Below are 14,968 nucleotides of genomic sequence, written 5' to 3'. Positions count from 1 at the left end.
TTTAAACAATTTTAAATTGTTGTATTGTTTTAAATTTTGTTTTTGTTTTAACTAATGTTTTACTTTCTGTTTTTATTTTGTTGTAAACTGCCCAGAGTCGTAAGTTTTGGGCAGTATAAAAATATGTTAAGTAAGTAAATAAATAAATATATAAACAAATAGGCACCCCAGGCGACCACCTGAGTCTGCCTGGTAGATGGCCCAGCCCCAAAGCTGCCTTTTAATGAATCAAACCATCTACCTAGTTCAGCACTGCCTGTACTTCCAGCATCTCTGAAGCTGGGGTCTACTGAGTCAGACCCTTGGTCTGTCTAGCTCAGTGATGTCTGCACTGACTGGCAGCAGCTCACCAGGGTCTCGGGGATGGGCCTGTCCCAGATGCCCGGGCCTGAACCTTCTCCATGCAAAGCATTATGGATGTTTTGAATGAACTTATGAAGCTGCCTTCTTGTGAGACAGATGGCTAGACTATCTTGCTCAATATTGTCTACTCAGACAGGCAGTGGTTCTCTGGGGTTTCAGAAAGGGGCCTTTCCCAGCCTTATCTAGGAATTCTGCCAGGGATTGAACCTGGGAGCTTCTGCATGTGTAGTAAGTGCTGTACCACTGAGCACCCCCTCCTGTGCTTTACGCTGAATTAGACCAGTTATTCTCTTGCTGGTGTTGTTGAAGATCTGGGGTGTTTTAATGCTGACTGCAGTGCTCCATGGATCCTTGGAGGCTGGGACCAGGCTGCTACTAGGCCGCACTGCTCTGTGTGTTGGGAGCACTGGCAAGGCTTAGAGGAGCTGTCGCTGCTGCCGTAGCTGCAACACGCCAGTAAGGTGCCCTCTTGCTGCCCCAGCCTTGACTGCCCTTAGGACATTTTTAAAGGATTGCCCCCACCCCTTGGCTTGTAAAGGGGAATCCTCACTGGATTCCCCTTTACAAACATAGCCCTCGAACCGGTTCGAATTGTTCCGTATCGGATTCAGCCCAGTCCGGTTCGAACTCAGGCTGGCCACCTTTGAGGGTTGGTCCAGTTCGAGGTTGAGCCGGGCAGGTTTGAATCAAACCTGATTTGATTTTCACCAGTTCTGCACACCCTTAGCTTGCATGGCCACTGAAAAGCCGGGGCCAGACCTAGGGGTTTTGGTGCCCCCTCATCTGAGTGCAGGGCCCTGGTTTTGGCTTGAGCCATGCAGGCAGCTCATTCACCAGGTCGAATGATCAGCCAGTGCACATGGCCTGTGAATGTCTGGCCTGCCCTGGTTTGGGGATACAGTGGGAGAGAGATCCCTGGAAATCCACCCAGAGACCATTTCTTTTTGGAAATGAATGCTGAGGCAGGTAATTCACATTCCAGCTGTTTTATTGGGGGCCGAGGTGCAGTGAGCAAAGGAGCCTGTGTCTACTGGAGTATAGAACTGCAGGCCCTTTGGAGAGAAGGGATGAAGGGCTACATCTTACATCATTGTGCAGTCTTTCAGAGGTGCAATAGAAGAGGAAGAGAGAATAATTGGCAGTGCTTTAATCTTGCATTTTTATGCGCACCCCTCTAAGAATTGGTGCCCTAAGCAACTGCCTAGTTCTTCTCCCCAAACAGTCTTGTGGTAGCAAGCATGAATTGTCCCCTTTGTTAAGCAGGCTCTGCCCTGGTTCACATTTGAATGGGAGACTACATGTGTGAGCACTGTAATATATCCCCCTTAGGGAATGGAGCTGCTCTGGGAAGAGCATCTGCGTGCTTACATGCAGAAGGTTCCCGGTTCCCACCCTGGCGTCTCCAGATAGGGCTGGGAGAGACCCCTGCCTGCAACCTTGGAGAAGCCGCTGCCAGTCTGTGTAGACAATCCTGAACTGGATGGACCAAGGGTTTGACTCAGTGGACGGCAGCTTCCTGTGTTCCTAATTGATGGGCCAGCCCTGTGAAAAGCCGGTAGGTGAAAATAAGACCCCCCTGCATGGTTAAGGGTAGGTCTGAGATGCCACCCTTGGCTAACAAAAACCAGAAATGCTCAGCCTGGTTTTGAAGGAGCAAGATCGACTCCCGGTGGCTGTAAGCTGCCGGAAAAGCCACCCTGAGGACTGAGCGAGCGCCGACTCCCTGCGAGGGGTAACAGTGTCTGCATTCATTAATCGGAATGAGCTTCCCTTTTCTTCATGCTCCTTGGATTCCTCAGGCGCTTCCCATTCTCTACCCCCACAACCCCCCCCCCCCGAAACAACTGACTTTGCAAGTTTTGGCAGTGGAGAGAAATGGGGAGGGCCAGGTTGCGGCTGTAGAACTGTTAGGGTGTCCCCCCCCACTTCTTATTGGCTTGGTTTGGTCCTCCCCCCCTTTAGTGCCTGCTGTTGCCATGGCAACTCTGGCTCCATCTCTTAGATCAGTGACATCACTCGGCATCACAACAACTGAGAGCCTGTGCTCTGGTATTGAGACTTTTGCTCGGTGGCAACGCCGGCTATTGTCTGACTCCCCGCTCCCCCATTCTGTGGCTCTTGTCTGACTCTTATGTATTCTTGGCTCGCCGCTTTCCCCTCTGCAGCCCTCTTCCTCCTGTATACATGGAGCTCTGGAGAGCCTGAAGCAGAAAATCACTTCTTGTTCTCGTTTTCGTTTGGTTTGCTTGAGGAAACCGAAGGGCAGGCTGGGGTTTGGGATGGCTGTATCAAAACCTTGACCTTGAAGGGTTAGTTCTAGGTCTAGTGGCTTCTTGTTCCAGAGGGTTTGTTCTAGATTTAGATATGATTTGGTTCCATATCTGAATCTTAACCAGATGGTGGGTTCCAGAGGCTTCTTGTTCTAGAGCAGGTGTGCTCAACTTAGCCCCCCCCTGCTGTTTTTGAACAACAACTCCCATAATCTGCAGCCACATTGGCCAATAGCCAGGGATTATGGGGATTGTAGGCCAACATCTGTAGGAAGGCCGAAGTCGAGCAGCCCTGGTCTAGAGCAAGGATTCTCAACGTTGGGTCTCCGGATGTTATTGGACTTCAACTCCCATAATCCCCCATCCAAGTGGCCTTTGGTTGGGGATTATGGGAGTTGAAGTCCAATAACATCTGGGGACCCAGCGTTGAGAATCCCTGGTCTAGAGGGTTGGTTCTAGATTTAGATATGATTTGGATCCCTATCTTAACCAGACAATGGATTCCAGAGGCGTCTTGTTCTATTTAGGGGGCTGGGTATAAATTTAGATATGGCTTGATTCCATATCTAAATCTTAACCAGAGGATTAGTTCTCCAGCTCTGTGTCCCTTAAGTCTGTGCCTTGCATTGGAAGTTGGAACTTGAATACTGGAAATGAGGTCGCTCTTCAGTTACTAGTATGTATACCATTCTGGCCTTTCCAAAGGCTTCATACTGCTTTGCAAGGTACAGCAGCTGCTGCTGGAAATATCCCTTTTCCCTCCAGTGCCTAGAGTGGAATGGGATAATGCTGTCTTGGGAAGCTGTCTAGGCCAGAGATTCTCAAACTTGGGTCCCCAGATGCTGTTGGGTTACAGCTCCCGTCACAGGGACATAAGAGAGCCAGTGTGGTGTATTGGTTAGAGTGTTGGTCTGGGACCGGGGAGACCTGAATTCAAATTCCTACTCACCTATGAAACTGGGTGACTCTGGGCCAGTCACTTCTCTCTCAGCCTAACCTACCTCATGGGGTTGTTGTGAGGACAAACATAACCATGTACAGGCGCTTTGGGCTCCTTGGAGGAAGAACAGGATATAAATGCAATATAAATAAATAAATAAGAAACTGCTCTCTACCAAGTCAGCCCATTGGCCCAAGCAAGTTGCAAAGTGAGTGGATGACCCAAATTTTCCCCTGAGAGGGAGAGGTTGCCCTCTTCTGTTCCAGGAGTAGTTTCTTGCTGCTTTTCAGCCCAGCCACCTCCCAAAAACTTGGTGTGAGGTGAGACACTGACTCCTCCCCTCTCCCAAGTCTTCTGTTCTGGCTGACCACACGTGAAGAAGTAGCTATGACCATCAGCCCAAATTTGCAGATTCCCATTGGCCCATTCGCTTGTGTGTTATTGTAGCAAATTGTGGCAAAGTGGGCGGGACTGTGACCACGCCCCCATGCCACCATCTTGCTGGCTATCTTGGCTGGCTTTGATGAAAGTGGTTCAGCTTGCAAGATTTCCAGGAAACTACTTTGACATTTTTATCTGTGATCAGCTTCCTGGCACGGAAATAGCTACTTGACCCTGCATGGCGCTGAAAAGGAGGCTGTGTCCAAAAAAATGCATATGTATATTGAAGCCCCTGTACAGAAATCACAGCCACTGGGAAGTGATAGAAATGGGACTCCTCTGTTTTCATACTTCTCAGCATTGGAATGACCTCTGCATTCCTCTGTTGCTCTTGCAGTGCTTTTTTGCGCCTGTCAGCATTGGCCCTTCCTGTGGGAATACTTCAGAAAGTTTTGGCTGTCTCTCCAAACAGCAGAGACAGGACAAGCTGTCATGGATATGCTTTTTATGAAGCTTAAATTAGAGCGGGAGCCAGTAACACACTGTCCTTCAGACCTTAACCTCAACCCTACTTAACTGGTCCTGACTGTCCTTTCTTAGCTAGATTGGTGAGGTAATAAAAAGATATTAGCAACTTTGATGCCCCCCTTCCAGTAGTGAAGTCACACCGTTTGGAGTGTGTTGGAATATCTATACCATAAATGTTGGAGTTTGTAGACGCGTATCCTAGTATACACTTCTCCCATTTTCTTAGAGTTTTCCTCAGAATGTCCTCTGATCTAGCAAAGGTTGTCTATAGGTGATCCTTAGGTTTCCTTGCAAAATTATAGGGCTGGTTCACCATCGAAACAATGCTGGGAAAGTGGGGGAACTTGAGATTCTCCATGGCATGGGTACTCCCAATGAAGGGATGTGCACAGTTTTCCCGGTTCACTTCGAGTCGGAACTGGCCTCGAACTGGGCAAGTTCAGTTTTGGCACTCTGAACCAAGGGGCCCGTCTTGGCTCAAATTTGAGCTGGTTCAGGCCCCATTCGGGGGTGCCAGAGAAGTTTTTTTTAAAAATGCCAGACTTAGCACTTCTGAGGCCCTAGGGGATGCTGATGGCAGACATGGTGGGTCTCCAGCGGCCCCCTTCTCACCGCCGTCCTCCCCCTGGCCTCCACTGGGTGGTTTCAGCCTCTTCTTGGTCTGTTTCAGGCTGTTCCAGCCCTTTCTGAGGTGGCGGTGGCCATTTTGGAGGCTGCCACACATGCGCCTTGGCCATTTGCATGGCTAAGTCATGACAAATGGACAGGGTGCATGTGCAGCGGCTTCCAAAATGGCCACCGCCACCTCAGAAAGTGCCAGAACAGCCCGAAACAGACCAAAACAGCCCTTAGAAGACTGGAGGGAGGCTGGTGGGGGAAGGGGGAACTGCCGGAGACCTCCCCCATGGCTGTGGTAGCTCACCTTCCCCAAGGCCACTGAACCTGGCAGCAGGGTTTAATATCTTTTTTAAAAAATTGTAGAACCCCTGCAACAACCCTAAGCCAGCCTGCGGGGTTTGGCTTGACCTTGAGCCGGACTGGTCCTGGTCATCGAACTGGACCCTCAAGCTGGACCAGTTCAATGTTGAACTGACTGGACCTTACTTCTGAACTGAGGTTGGGGAGTGGGACAACAGAACCCAGGAAGTACCCATGGGGCCAGTGGGTGCTTTCTATGGGGTTCCTTTTGCACCCCACTCTTCTATTTCAGAGGTGAAGTCCTTTAGAACCAAGTCTGGAGTTAGCTTGGAGAGAAGTTCTCTCCAAGCCAACTTCTGACAAAGATGATCAGTAAAATATCGGGTCAATGCCCACCTGATACTGATAGAGTTGGGGAGGCTTTCTTATCCTCCCCAATTTTTTTGTTTTGTTTTTTGGTTATGCATGCAGTATAGTTATCAGAACACTTCTGATCTAATATTTCTGGTGGCTGATATTCTATGGCAGGCTCACTGTGAAGTACTTCTATGGGTTTCTTTTCATGCCAGGACACGTTTATGGTATGGTAGATGGGAAAATAATTGGACTTACCTGGGAACACTTTATTTTGTGGTGCTCAGGAAATGGGTGGATGGTACCATTAATCACAGTTATATCCCATCCTACCTTTATGAGCTCCGGACAGTATAAATGACCTGTCTCGCAACATCCCTGTAAGGTAGGTATGGTTGTGACTCATATAAAACACCCAGTGAACTGTCTGGCTGAATGGGAATTTGAATCTAGGCCTTCTGACTCAAAGTCTAATATTCTGTTCATTATAGCACACTGTCTCTCAATATATTAAATTGATAACATATACCAGGCTTGATCTTGGCTATAAAAATGCCGAGATGTGATCAAAGTTCAAGAAAGCTCTTAAATATCTTGTGTTTTGGTTGGAATACTTAACAGAGCTGCCTTCAACTTTGGGATGGAGAAGGGGGCCTCTCTGTGCTATATTTAAGGAATGTTCTAGGAGGAGACCTCAGGAGTAAAATAAAACAAAGCTACGATGTTGGGGAAGGACAGAGATGAAGGCCAAGAGGAACAAGAAGAAAAAGATCCTAAGAGCATTAAAAAAAAAGATTCTTGCACTGGAAGAGAAACATTGTTGGGAGATCTGTGTGTCTTTTCTAGCATATTTAATGATGAGGATTATCATAGTGATGTAGCAACTATTGGACAAGGAGGGGAAAGTCCCTGGGCCACCAGGATCAGGGGGGCCACCTGGGTGCCCCCTCCTCCAGGGCACTGCCTTGCCTCCCCTCCACCCAGCCGTGAACGAAGTACTTGCCACTGTGAGGCATGTCCCCCCAGCATGTTCCTTCCCAGCTGGTAAGCACTGGTGCCTTCTTTATCTCGCTCACTCCGAGTGAGGGAGAGAGGGCATCTTTATTCACTAGCTGGGAGGGAGCGGGAGACAGACCTCATGACTGGCCTTACCCCCGTGTCGAAGCCAGAATGCTGACACAGTGGGGTGTCCAACATCTGAAAGGGGGCCGTGTAGCCCCTCTCCTGCTCCTTCCTAGCTGGTGCTTCATTCTAGAGATGTGCACAAAATGAATTTTTTGATTCATTTGCAATTTAATCAAATTCCAAAAATTTGTTTTGAATTTGAACTCAGTCTGAATTTGATTTGAATTCAAATGGATTTCGAATCTATTTGACCCTCTTTTGGCACCTTAAAAACAAAAAACAATCAGGAGGCCTGAATGGATTTTAAAAGGTGCCAACTGGCTCTCATATCAATTGAATTTTGAAAAATCAGTTTCAATTTCAGAGCAAATTGTCCTTTTAAGGGATGATTCAATTTAAATTAGAATCACCCAGATTCGGATTGAATCATTTCAAATTTGAATTGAAATTATTCAAATGCAATTCAAATCTTGCAATTTGATTTGCACATCACTACTTCATTCACTGGCTGGGTACTTTCTTTCTCTTCCTGTCTCTGGGTGAGGGAGAGAAAGAAAGCACCAAGTTGGTGAATGAAAGGGACTGTGTGGCCCCTTCTGGGTGCTGGACGTTCCCCCTGCATCTGATGTCATAGTGGGAGAGGTCTCTGGGAATCTTTTTCCCGGCTGCCTGTTGAGCACCCAATACCCCTGTCACGCAGAGGCCAATTGAGCATGCAAAATGGCCGCTGCAGCAGAGGGCAGGCCAAGAACAGGCTGAAGACCGCCCGAACTGGGTGATGTGGTCATAAATGGAGGCTGGTGGGGGAGAGAGCGAACCTCTGGAGACACCCCCACCCCGTCAAATCTAAGCCCCGGACCAGGTGGCAGTAAGTAAGATTTAATTTGTAAAAGTTTTAAAAAGTTATCTCAGCCCCTCCCCAAACCGAACTGAGGGGATTATCGGGGGTGCCAAAGCTGAACATGTCCAGTTGGAGTTTGGTTCGGACTCGAACTGAACCGGGCAACCCGGTTTTGTGCACACCACTAACCTCTAATGGAGATCCATCTTGCAGGGAATTGAGATAGGGCCTTTTTGGTTGTGGCCTCTCAGCTTTGGCACACCCTCCTGGAACCGCTTTGTCAGGCTCACTCCCGCAGTGTTTTTAAAAACAACAACAATTAGACACATCTTTTAATCGAGGCTTTAAAATGTTTGATACCGTGCTTCTATCTGGAAGGTTTTTGTAGTTCTTGGTCTTTAGATTTTTATTTTTATTTTTTACTTATAACTTTTAATTTGAAACTTTTAAATTGTGTAACTTTTAGATGTGGTTTTATCTTGGTCTTTTAACGTATAATTTTATAATTATTTTTGAATTGTTTTATGTTGTTTCTATTTTGTTAATGTGGTGAGCTGCCCCAAGCAGTAGTGACTGAAGGGGCGGGCCATAAATATTGCAAATAAATAATTGAATAAAAATAGAAAGGACAGGGGTGTGTAGTGTTTTGGGTCAATCCATTCCTTGATCCAAGCCAGCTTTTGAATGAGGCTTGAGTTACTTGTATTCCAGTCCTGAAGTAGAGGCGAGGCTAACAAACAGCCCACAGCAAGAGCACTGAAAAGCAGTCTGCACTTGCCTCTCTGTACCTAATATCTATTTCATTAAACTGTTAATATTCCTGATTCCACTCCACTGCCTTGTCCTTGCAACCCGCAACTCTTTCCCTTGTATTCTACAGAGGGGGAAAGCCAGTTTTTGAAAAGTTTCTTTCTCTGGTTGCCTAGTGGAGATCACAAATGTACTGCAGACTGCTGGAGAAGCAGCTATTTAGAAGCTAGTGCTGAGCCAGTAAGAATATGCTAAGCAGGGACTGAACTCTTTCTGGCATTAGAGCTCCAAGGAAACATTAGCAAGCACAAGGAAATCCAGCGACTGTCTCTTCACATTGCTGCTAGCATCCCAGGTTGTCACTGACAGTCCCTGGATTTGTATATCTGGCTCTGAGGCTTGATAACAGGTATGCTTGTTTCAGATTAGACAGACAGGTGGTTCATGGGAGGAGTGGCAAGTGGACCCTTTCCCTGCAGGTCTGTTGGCAGACTGATGAAATATTAGCTACCAGAATATTAGCTCTCAACACAGACATTCCACAACAGAGGGATTCCAGTTCTTTTTATTTAGGTGCATGTAAATATGATTAATGGATTAGTGATAAATGGGGAACCAGGTCCCATGGTGCATGAGGTCAGTAGGAGCATCCAAAAAGTTTTACTAACCCAATTTTAGTCTTCTCACTTTGCATAAAATTGGTGGGTGGTATCTGCCAGGCAAGTGTTAAAAGAGACAGGGATTCTGATGGACTAGAGGGCGTTATGTCCCAATCCCTGGGTATTTTGGGATCAGTGACAGAGAACATCTCTGTAAATACAGGTCAATTGGCTTTGGCTTTGGCTTCAGGCACCAAAATGGCTCTCTTAGAAATGGGTCCAACAGCTCTCTCTTCCCAACCAGATACCAAATAGTCAAGTCCCAGCTCTCTGGTGTTATACTGTAAGTGGCTCTTTGGCCCTATGGAGGTCTTGAATGAGCTAAAGAGGGAAAGGGGACAGCTGGTACCTCTCCATCCCAGCGGGGCAGCTCTACCCAGCTGGTCACGATTAGTACAACTCTTAGTAACCAAGCACAGTTTGGAAGGGGACAGCAGATGCAGGCTCCTTGGGAGATGCTCAGAAAGGCAAATGTTCCGTGGGAGCAGGAAGGAGGCCGAGGGAGATGATCGTCATCTCTCCACCTCCAGCATCAACATGGCAACAGGCCCGTCGTGGCATTTGGCAGATCTGCATGCGTGCATGTGGCGGGTGAAACTGTATCAGAAATAGCTCCGATGAGTTGTAAGGGAGGGAGGACCCTGGAAAAACAGGCAGAGAATGGAGAGAAAAGGTGGGGAAGCTGAGTGTTTGATGAGGGCTTGATTGAAATTCTCCATCGTCGTTTTGGAGAAACAGAATGCAAATGGGAGTTTGGGAGGGTTTCTTTCTTCACAGTTTTTATATGTAGGTCAGAGGAGTAGGAGGAGGTGGGAGGGGGAAGAGTGTCAACTTGGTCTTTGAATTTTGCAGTTCAAGTAGAAAGAAAACCTGGCCCAGAGAAGAGAGACTTCCAAACTGAGTTTTTGCTGGGTGATGGTGGTGATGTATTTTTCGACATCCAGTATTCATCCATGTTGCGCAGAAGTTGTGACTCTATCCTACCCTTTGAAATGGAGCTGTTAGAAAGTTAGTTTGGAGACCCAACTGTGGTTGCGAGGGTTCATGTCTGCTTTTTGACCTTTACTCCTCATAACTGTGCTGTTTTCCAATGGATTTGATTAAAAAAACCTGACACAGTTTCTGAGCCACCCAGAGAACAACAATCAATCACAATGTACATAAAATCAGTCACAACAACAGTATTCTGAATTCTGCCACCATCGTAACAGCATCTCCCAGATAGAGCTGAGAGAGACTCCAGCCTGCAGCCTTGGAGAAGCCGCTGCCAGTCTGTGTAGACAAGACTGAGCTAGATGGACCCAAGGCTCTGACTTGGTAGACGGCCGCTTGCTCTGTCCCTGAGTTTTTGCAGCTGGCTGGCAAGAAGCCATCTTGGCAGGTGGCGGTGGCGATGATGCCATTGCTTTGTGGGGCTGATGCTGTTTTCTGAACTTGCCTAAGGCTGTGACCACTTCTCTTCTGCTCAGCCTGTTCATTTGTAAATAAACAGTTTGGGTTTAAAAAGACTCTGTGAATCTCCAGGACTCGCCTCTTACAAGGAAACTGACCCTGAAACTTCCAATCTCTCAAAGAAGTGCAGAGTGTGAAAAGAAACCTGTCAGTCAAACTGGGCTGGCGCTCTCTCCCGCAGGCTGTCACAGGCTTCTGCAGAGGTGGTGTAAGGACATTATTAATGTCCTCTCCTGAAGCAAGCAGCTTGCATGCCCTAACATTTATTCTCAGAGGCTCGCTTTTCCCATGGGTAGCCCAGGAAAGCATCATACACAGGCTGGTTTCAGTGCCACTTTCGCCTAATGAAAGATGAGCAGGTTTGTCATAATCACCTCTAACCCAGAGCATATGCTGCTGAAACAGAACTGTGAAGAATCTTGTAAGTCGCTCCAAGGGGCCACTTTGCTGGTGAGCTGGGTGAAAACTCATAGGAACAGAAGAACTGCCTTATACTCAGACCATTGGTCCATCCAGCTCAGACTTGTTTGCACTGGCCGGCAGCAGCTCTCCAAGGTTTCAGGCAGGGGTCTACACTGTCTGGCAGTGGCTCTCCAATGTTTCAAGCAGGAGTCTCTTCCAGGCCTATCTGGAGATAACTAGCGACCATAAATTGTAGCTGGGGATGATGGGAATTGTAGTTCAGCAACATCTGGAAGCCTCCAGGTTGGGATCCACTGCCCTAAGGGGAATTTCTTACAGTGCTCACATATAGTCACCCTTCCAAATGCAAACCAGAGCAGGCCTTGCTTAGCAGCAGCAGCAGCAGAAAGGAGTAAGGGAGGGCACATCTTCCCTCCAACTCTGGGTATGCAATTGCACTCCAGATGTTGCACTCCAGATGTGAGCCAGGTGCCAAAAATGCTGGGAAATGTACTTTCCTCCACTTGAGTGGCATTTTCCACTGTGTTTGCCTGATGTTTATTCTCCCCCCTCCCTTCATCTATGCCAGGGGAATAACATGAGTTATTCCAGTTGCTGCTCAACTACAACTCCCATCATCCCTAGCCACAATAAGTTGTAGCTGGAAATGATGAACTGGAGTTCAGCAATATCTGGGGTAAAGAATCCCTGGTCTCTGCTATGCATCAAAGCAAAGAAAGTGGGGTGGGGGTGGGGGGTATATCCCCCCATCTTGGATTTTAAATCAACTCTGAGAAGGACTTTTTGGGCACTCAGGTTTGCCTCATATTTACATGAGTGACACAAACTACTGAGATTCGTATCTGCAAAGGCAGGAATACGAAATTTCGTGAAATTGCTACTTAGCAGGAAAACAAAGGTGGAGCTCACAGATCCTTGTAATGATGACCATGATGCTCTCTCTTCTTATCATTTCCCTTCCTGCAGTACAGTTGCAAACAGATCATTCCTGAAGAAGAATTCAAAAGTCCTGCTAATGGCAAAACCATTGGCCAGAATCTCAAACACAAATAAAATAAGTTCTGTGAGATGTAGTGAAACCTTCTAAGGATTGGTGGCACCTGATGCCTTCACAAGTTTGTGGGGCGATCACTGCCTCATCTTCTGCTGCTTCTGCTAGATTTCTTGCAGAGAGGAATATGGAGAACCCATCAGATAAATTTATTGGACATTTCTCCTTGGAAGCCTGAGATTTGGAGAATTTTCAGTTTTTCCTTGAGAGGAATGCTGAATCTTAAATTTGGTGAGAATATCCACTTTGGAGAATCTTTTACTCTTGGAATAAGCTCTCCAAGTCTGGCAACAGGCAGAGATCTGCAAGTATAGCATGAACTGTGAACACATGTGTTTATGATCATTACCTTGACAAATCACAATTACACCCTGCGGTGATGCTGATAATCACAAGGCTAGATTCATTGGGGCGGGGGTTATGTGTTTTTAGTCAATGACCTTACATTTATCCTCTAAAGGAACACACTTTTCTCTAGTGCTGTGTGACTCTTTGGTGTTTGTGTGCAAAACAGGGAATATGAGAGGAGAGTCACCGCCCCCGCCTGCTCTCTTAATTGTGGTGTGTGTGTGTGTGTGTGTGTGTGTGTGTGTGTGTGTGTGTGTGTTTCTCTTCTAAGCCTTTATGCCACAGCAGTTTCTTTTAATGCTCAGTTACTGAACCTTATTACTTCCATATTGAAGATATTAAGTCCTTCATGCCTCTACTTACTAAAATGTATGTGATAACTGCTTCATAATACCGCCAAGGATTGTCACAATTTCTTTATAAGCTTTCTTGGAAAGTAGCAATGGGTGGTTGTCCCCTCCCCCAGTATGCCCCAGGAATAATTTGTGGTGAACCTGGTTATTTTGTGGGACATTATTTTCATCATTGGCAATATTAATCTCCACCCCAAATTTGGCATATTAAAGCCCTAAACAACTTGGTGGTGGATAACATAAGGACCACCTGTTGCAGAGAAATTTCTTATCCTCTGTAAGTAATTCTACAGAAACATGTTTAACTGAGAAACAAGAGTTTGATATTTATTACTACCGGTAACTAAAACATACGCTAAGACCAAAATAAACAGACTAACAGTCTCTTATGCAGAGAGAGGGAGAACCTTAGTTTGAATTTAAGTCAGCAAGTGAGGAGTAGACAACCAAACCCAGATTCCTCCCCCAAGCCAGTAAATGGGATACATTCAAATGGAGCCGGGCGTGTGTGAGTAGCCACACGGGCAGCCACACCACCTGGGTAAGGACCTTTTTACCTCTCTCACTGCCCCTGAAATTTTCCTGGACCCCTATCCCTTTACTAGTAAGCTGCCCAAACTGCCGAACCGATTCAGTCAAATGGTCTGGACCAGCTAGTTGGTTCGACCAAACCGGTTCGGCAGCATGTTGTTTGACTCAAATTCGATTCGAATTAGAGCTGAACCACAATTTCTGGTTGAGGCACACCCCTAACACCACCTACCATATGAGTCTGCCTGGACACTGTTTGTAGTTGGAGGCCTTCCTTTGGATCTCCCCCATCAGCCGAAGTTTGGAAGGAGGCAGCCATGAATGGAGCCTTTTCTCTTGTGGCACTCTGAATGCAATGTGTAGCTTGTAAAATGAAAGCTGGCTGGGCAGGTCCACATCGACTCCACTTATCGGTTCCAATTTCATAAGGCTTGGGTTAGCTGGTGGAAAATTGATGTACTCAGAGGCACTGCCTTTCTTTAGCCAGAAATTTCTGGTGAATCTTCTGCCCTCCAGGATAGTTGAAGGCATTAATTGAAACCTAGCAAGACAGCAATGAATGCACCAATGAGAGACCTCAAAGGCTAGGTTGAAGACAGATCATCCTGGAGAGAATATCTCTGTGTGGTCACTAAGAGTTGACACCAACGATGGCACTCAATCAATCAATCAATCAGCAAGACTAAATAAATATTCTTTATACTTATAAACCCAACACATTATTGCTGTGCCAAAAATCTATCATTGTGGCTTGGACAAAATGGATGGCTTTCCTGATTACCAGTTTATGTGTCCCTTGACACAAGATATACAAGAAAGACATTTTGCCAGTTTATTTAAAAAATGTAGTAATTGGTCATTATGTCCAGAAACAGGTTCCCTTCTTTTCTGCTTAGATCCTGCTTAGGAAAGTGGACAATTCATGCCTGTTGCCACAAGAACCAGACCAGCTCTCCACCTGCTAAATGTGAGAGAGCCTTCACTTTGAAAGTTGTGAGTGTTTGCCCAGTAAGCAGGGAATTTGCTGAACTGAATATTCTGATATTCGGCTGTATTGATGACCCCTTTTAAAATTCGACTCTCTTTTGTTTGGGTTTTAGTGTATTTGTTGTTTTAATTGTTGCATGCCACCCTGCTGGGTTTTCCTGTAGGCCACCTTATAAATCTTTCAAACAAACCAAGTAAACAAATCCTGTATTTTCTTCACTGGAATGCAGAGGATTCCTGTATAGCGTTTAACAGTGCTTAGAATGACACATCCAGTACTGAGCAGCTGTTTGGAATAAATGCAGTCTGTTGTCATCCTGATGTGGTGGAATTTGCCAGGCGTTACTCATTTATTCTTTGTCACAGTCATTGCCTTTGATCCCCTGGTCCCTTGGCTGAACCAAACTCTGATTTTTTACTATTTTGCACAGGCAAATGCATTTGAAAATGGAAAGGAAAACCTGTTCAGCAGAGACAGTGAACATCTGGGCAACATTAACCTGTGTAAAGCAAGTCTTTTAGCTGTTAATGATGTATCCAGGTTGCAAATGCAGGTTGCTATAAAAAGGCATGTATATGTATATGGCTTTACATAGGAGCATAGGAAGCTATCTTCTACTGAGTCAGACTATTGGTCCATCTAACTCAGTATTGTCCACACAGACTGGCAGCAGCTTCTCTTAAGTTTTCAGGC

General features: G+C 46.3%; 1 protein-coding gene across 10 annotated transcripts in view; it reads left to right on the top strand.

The window, feature by feature from the left end:
• NTRK3 (neurotrophic receptor tyrosine kinase 3) overlaps positions 1-14,968 on the top strand; it is a 364,980-nt gene that overhangs the window by 58,040 nt on the left and 291,972 nt on the right. Inside the window, exon 1 of one of the 10 annotated variants that reach the window (XM_053272595.1) lies at positions 2,389-2,412. The exons of 8 other annotated variants lie outside the window; for them this stretch is intronic. The gene's annotated coding sequence lies outside the window, so the exon portion shown is untranslated. Of the gene's footprint in view, positions 1-2,388; positions 2,413-7,697; positions 7,748-14,968 lie in introns of those variants that run through there. One more of the 10 variants, XM_053272594.1, reaches the window with a different exon arrangement.

This window comes from Hemicordylus capensis, chromosome 10 (genome assembly GCF_027244095.1).
Source record: "Hemicordylus capensis ecotype Gifberg chromosome 10, rHemCap1.1.pri, whole genome shotgun sequence".
Classification (NCBI taxonomy): Eukaryota; Metazoa; Chordata; class Lepidosauria; order Squamata; family Cordylidae; genus Hemicordylus; species Hemicordylus capensis.
Note: the sequence above shows the minus strand (reverse complement) of the source record. Positions and strands in the feature narration are given on the sequence as shown.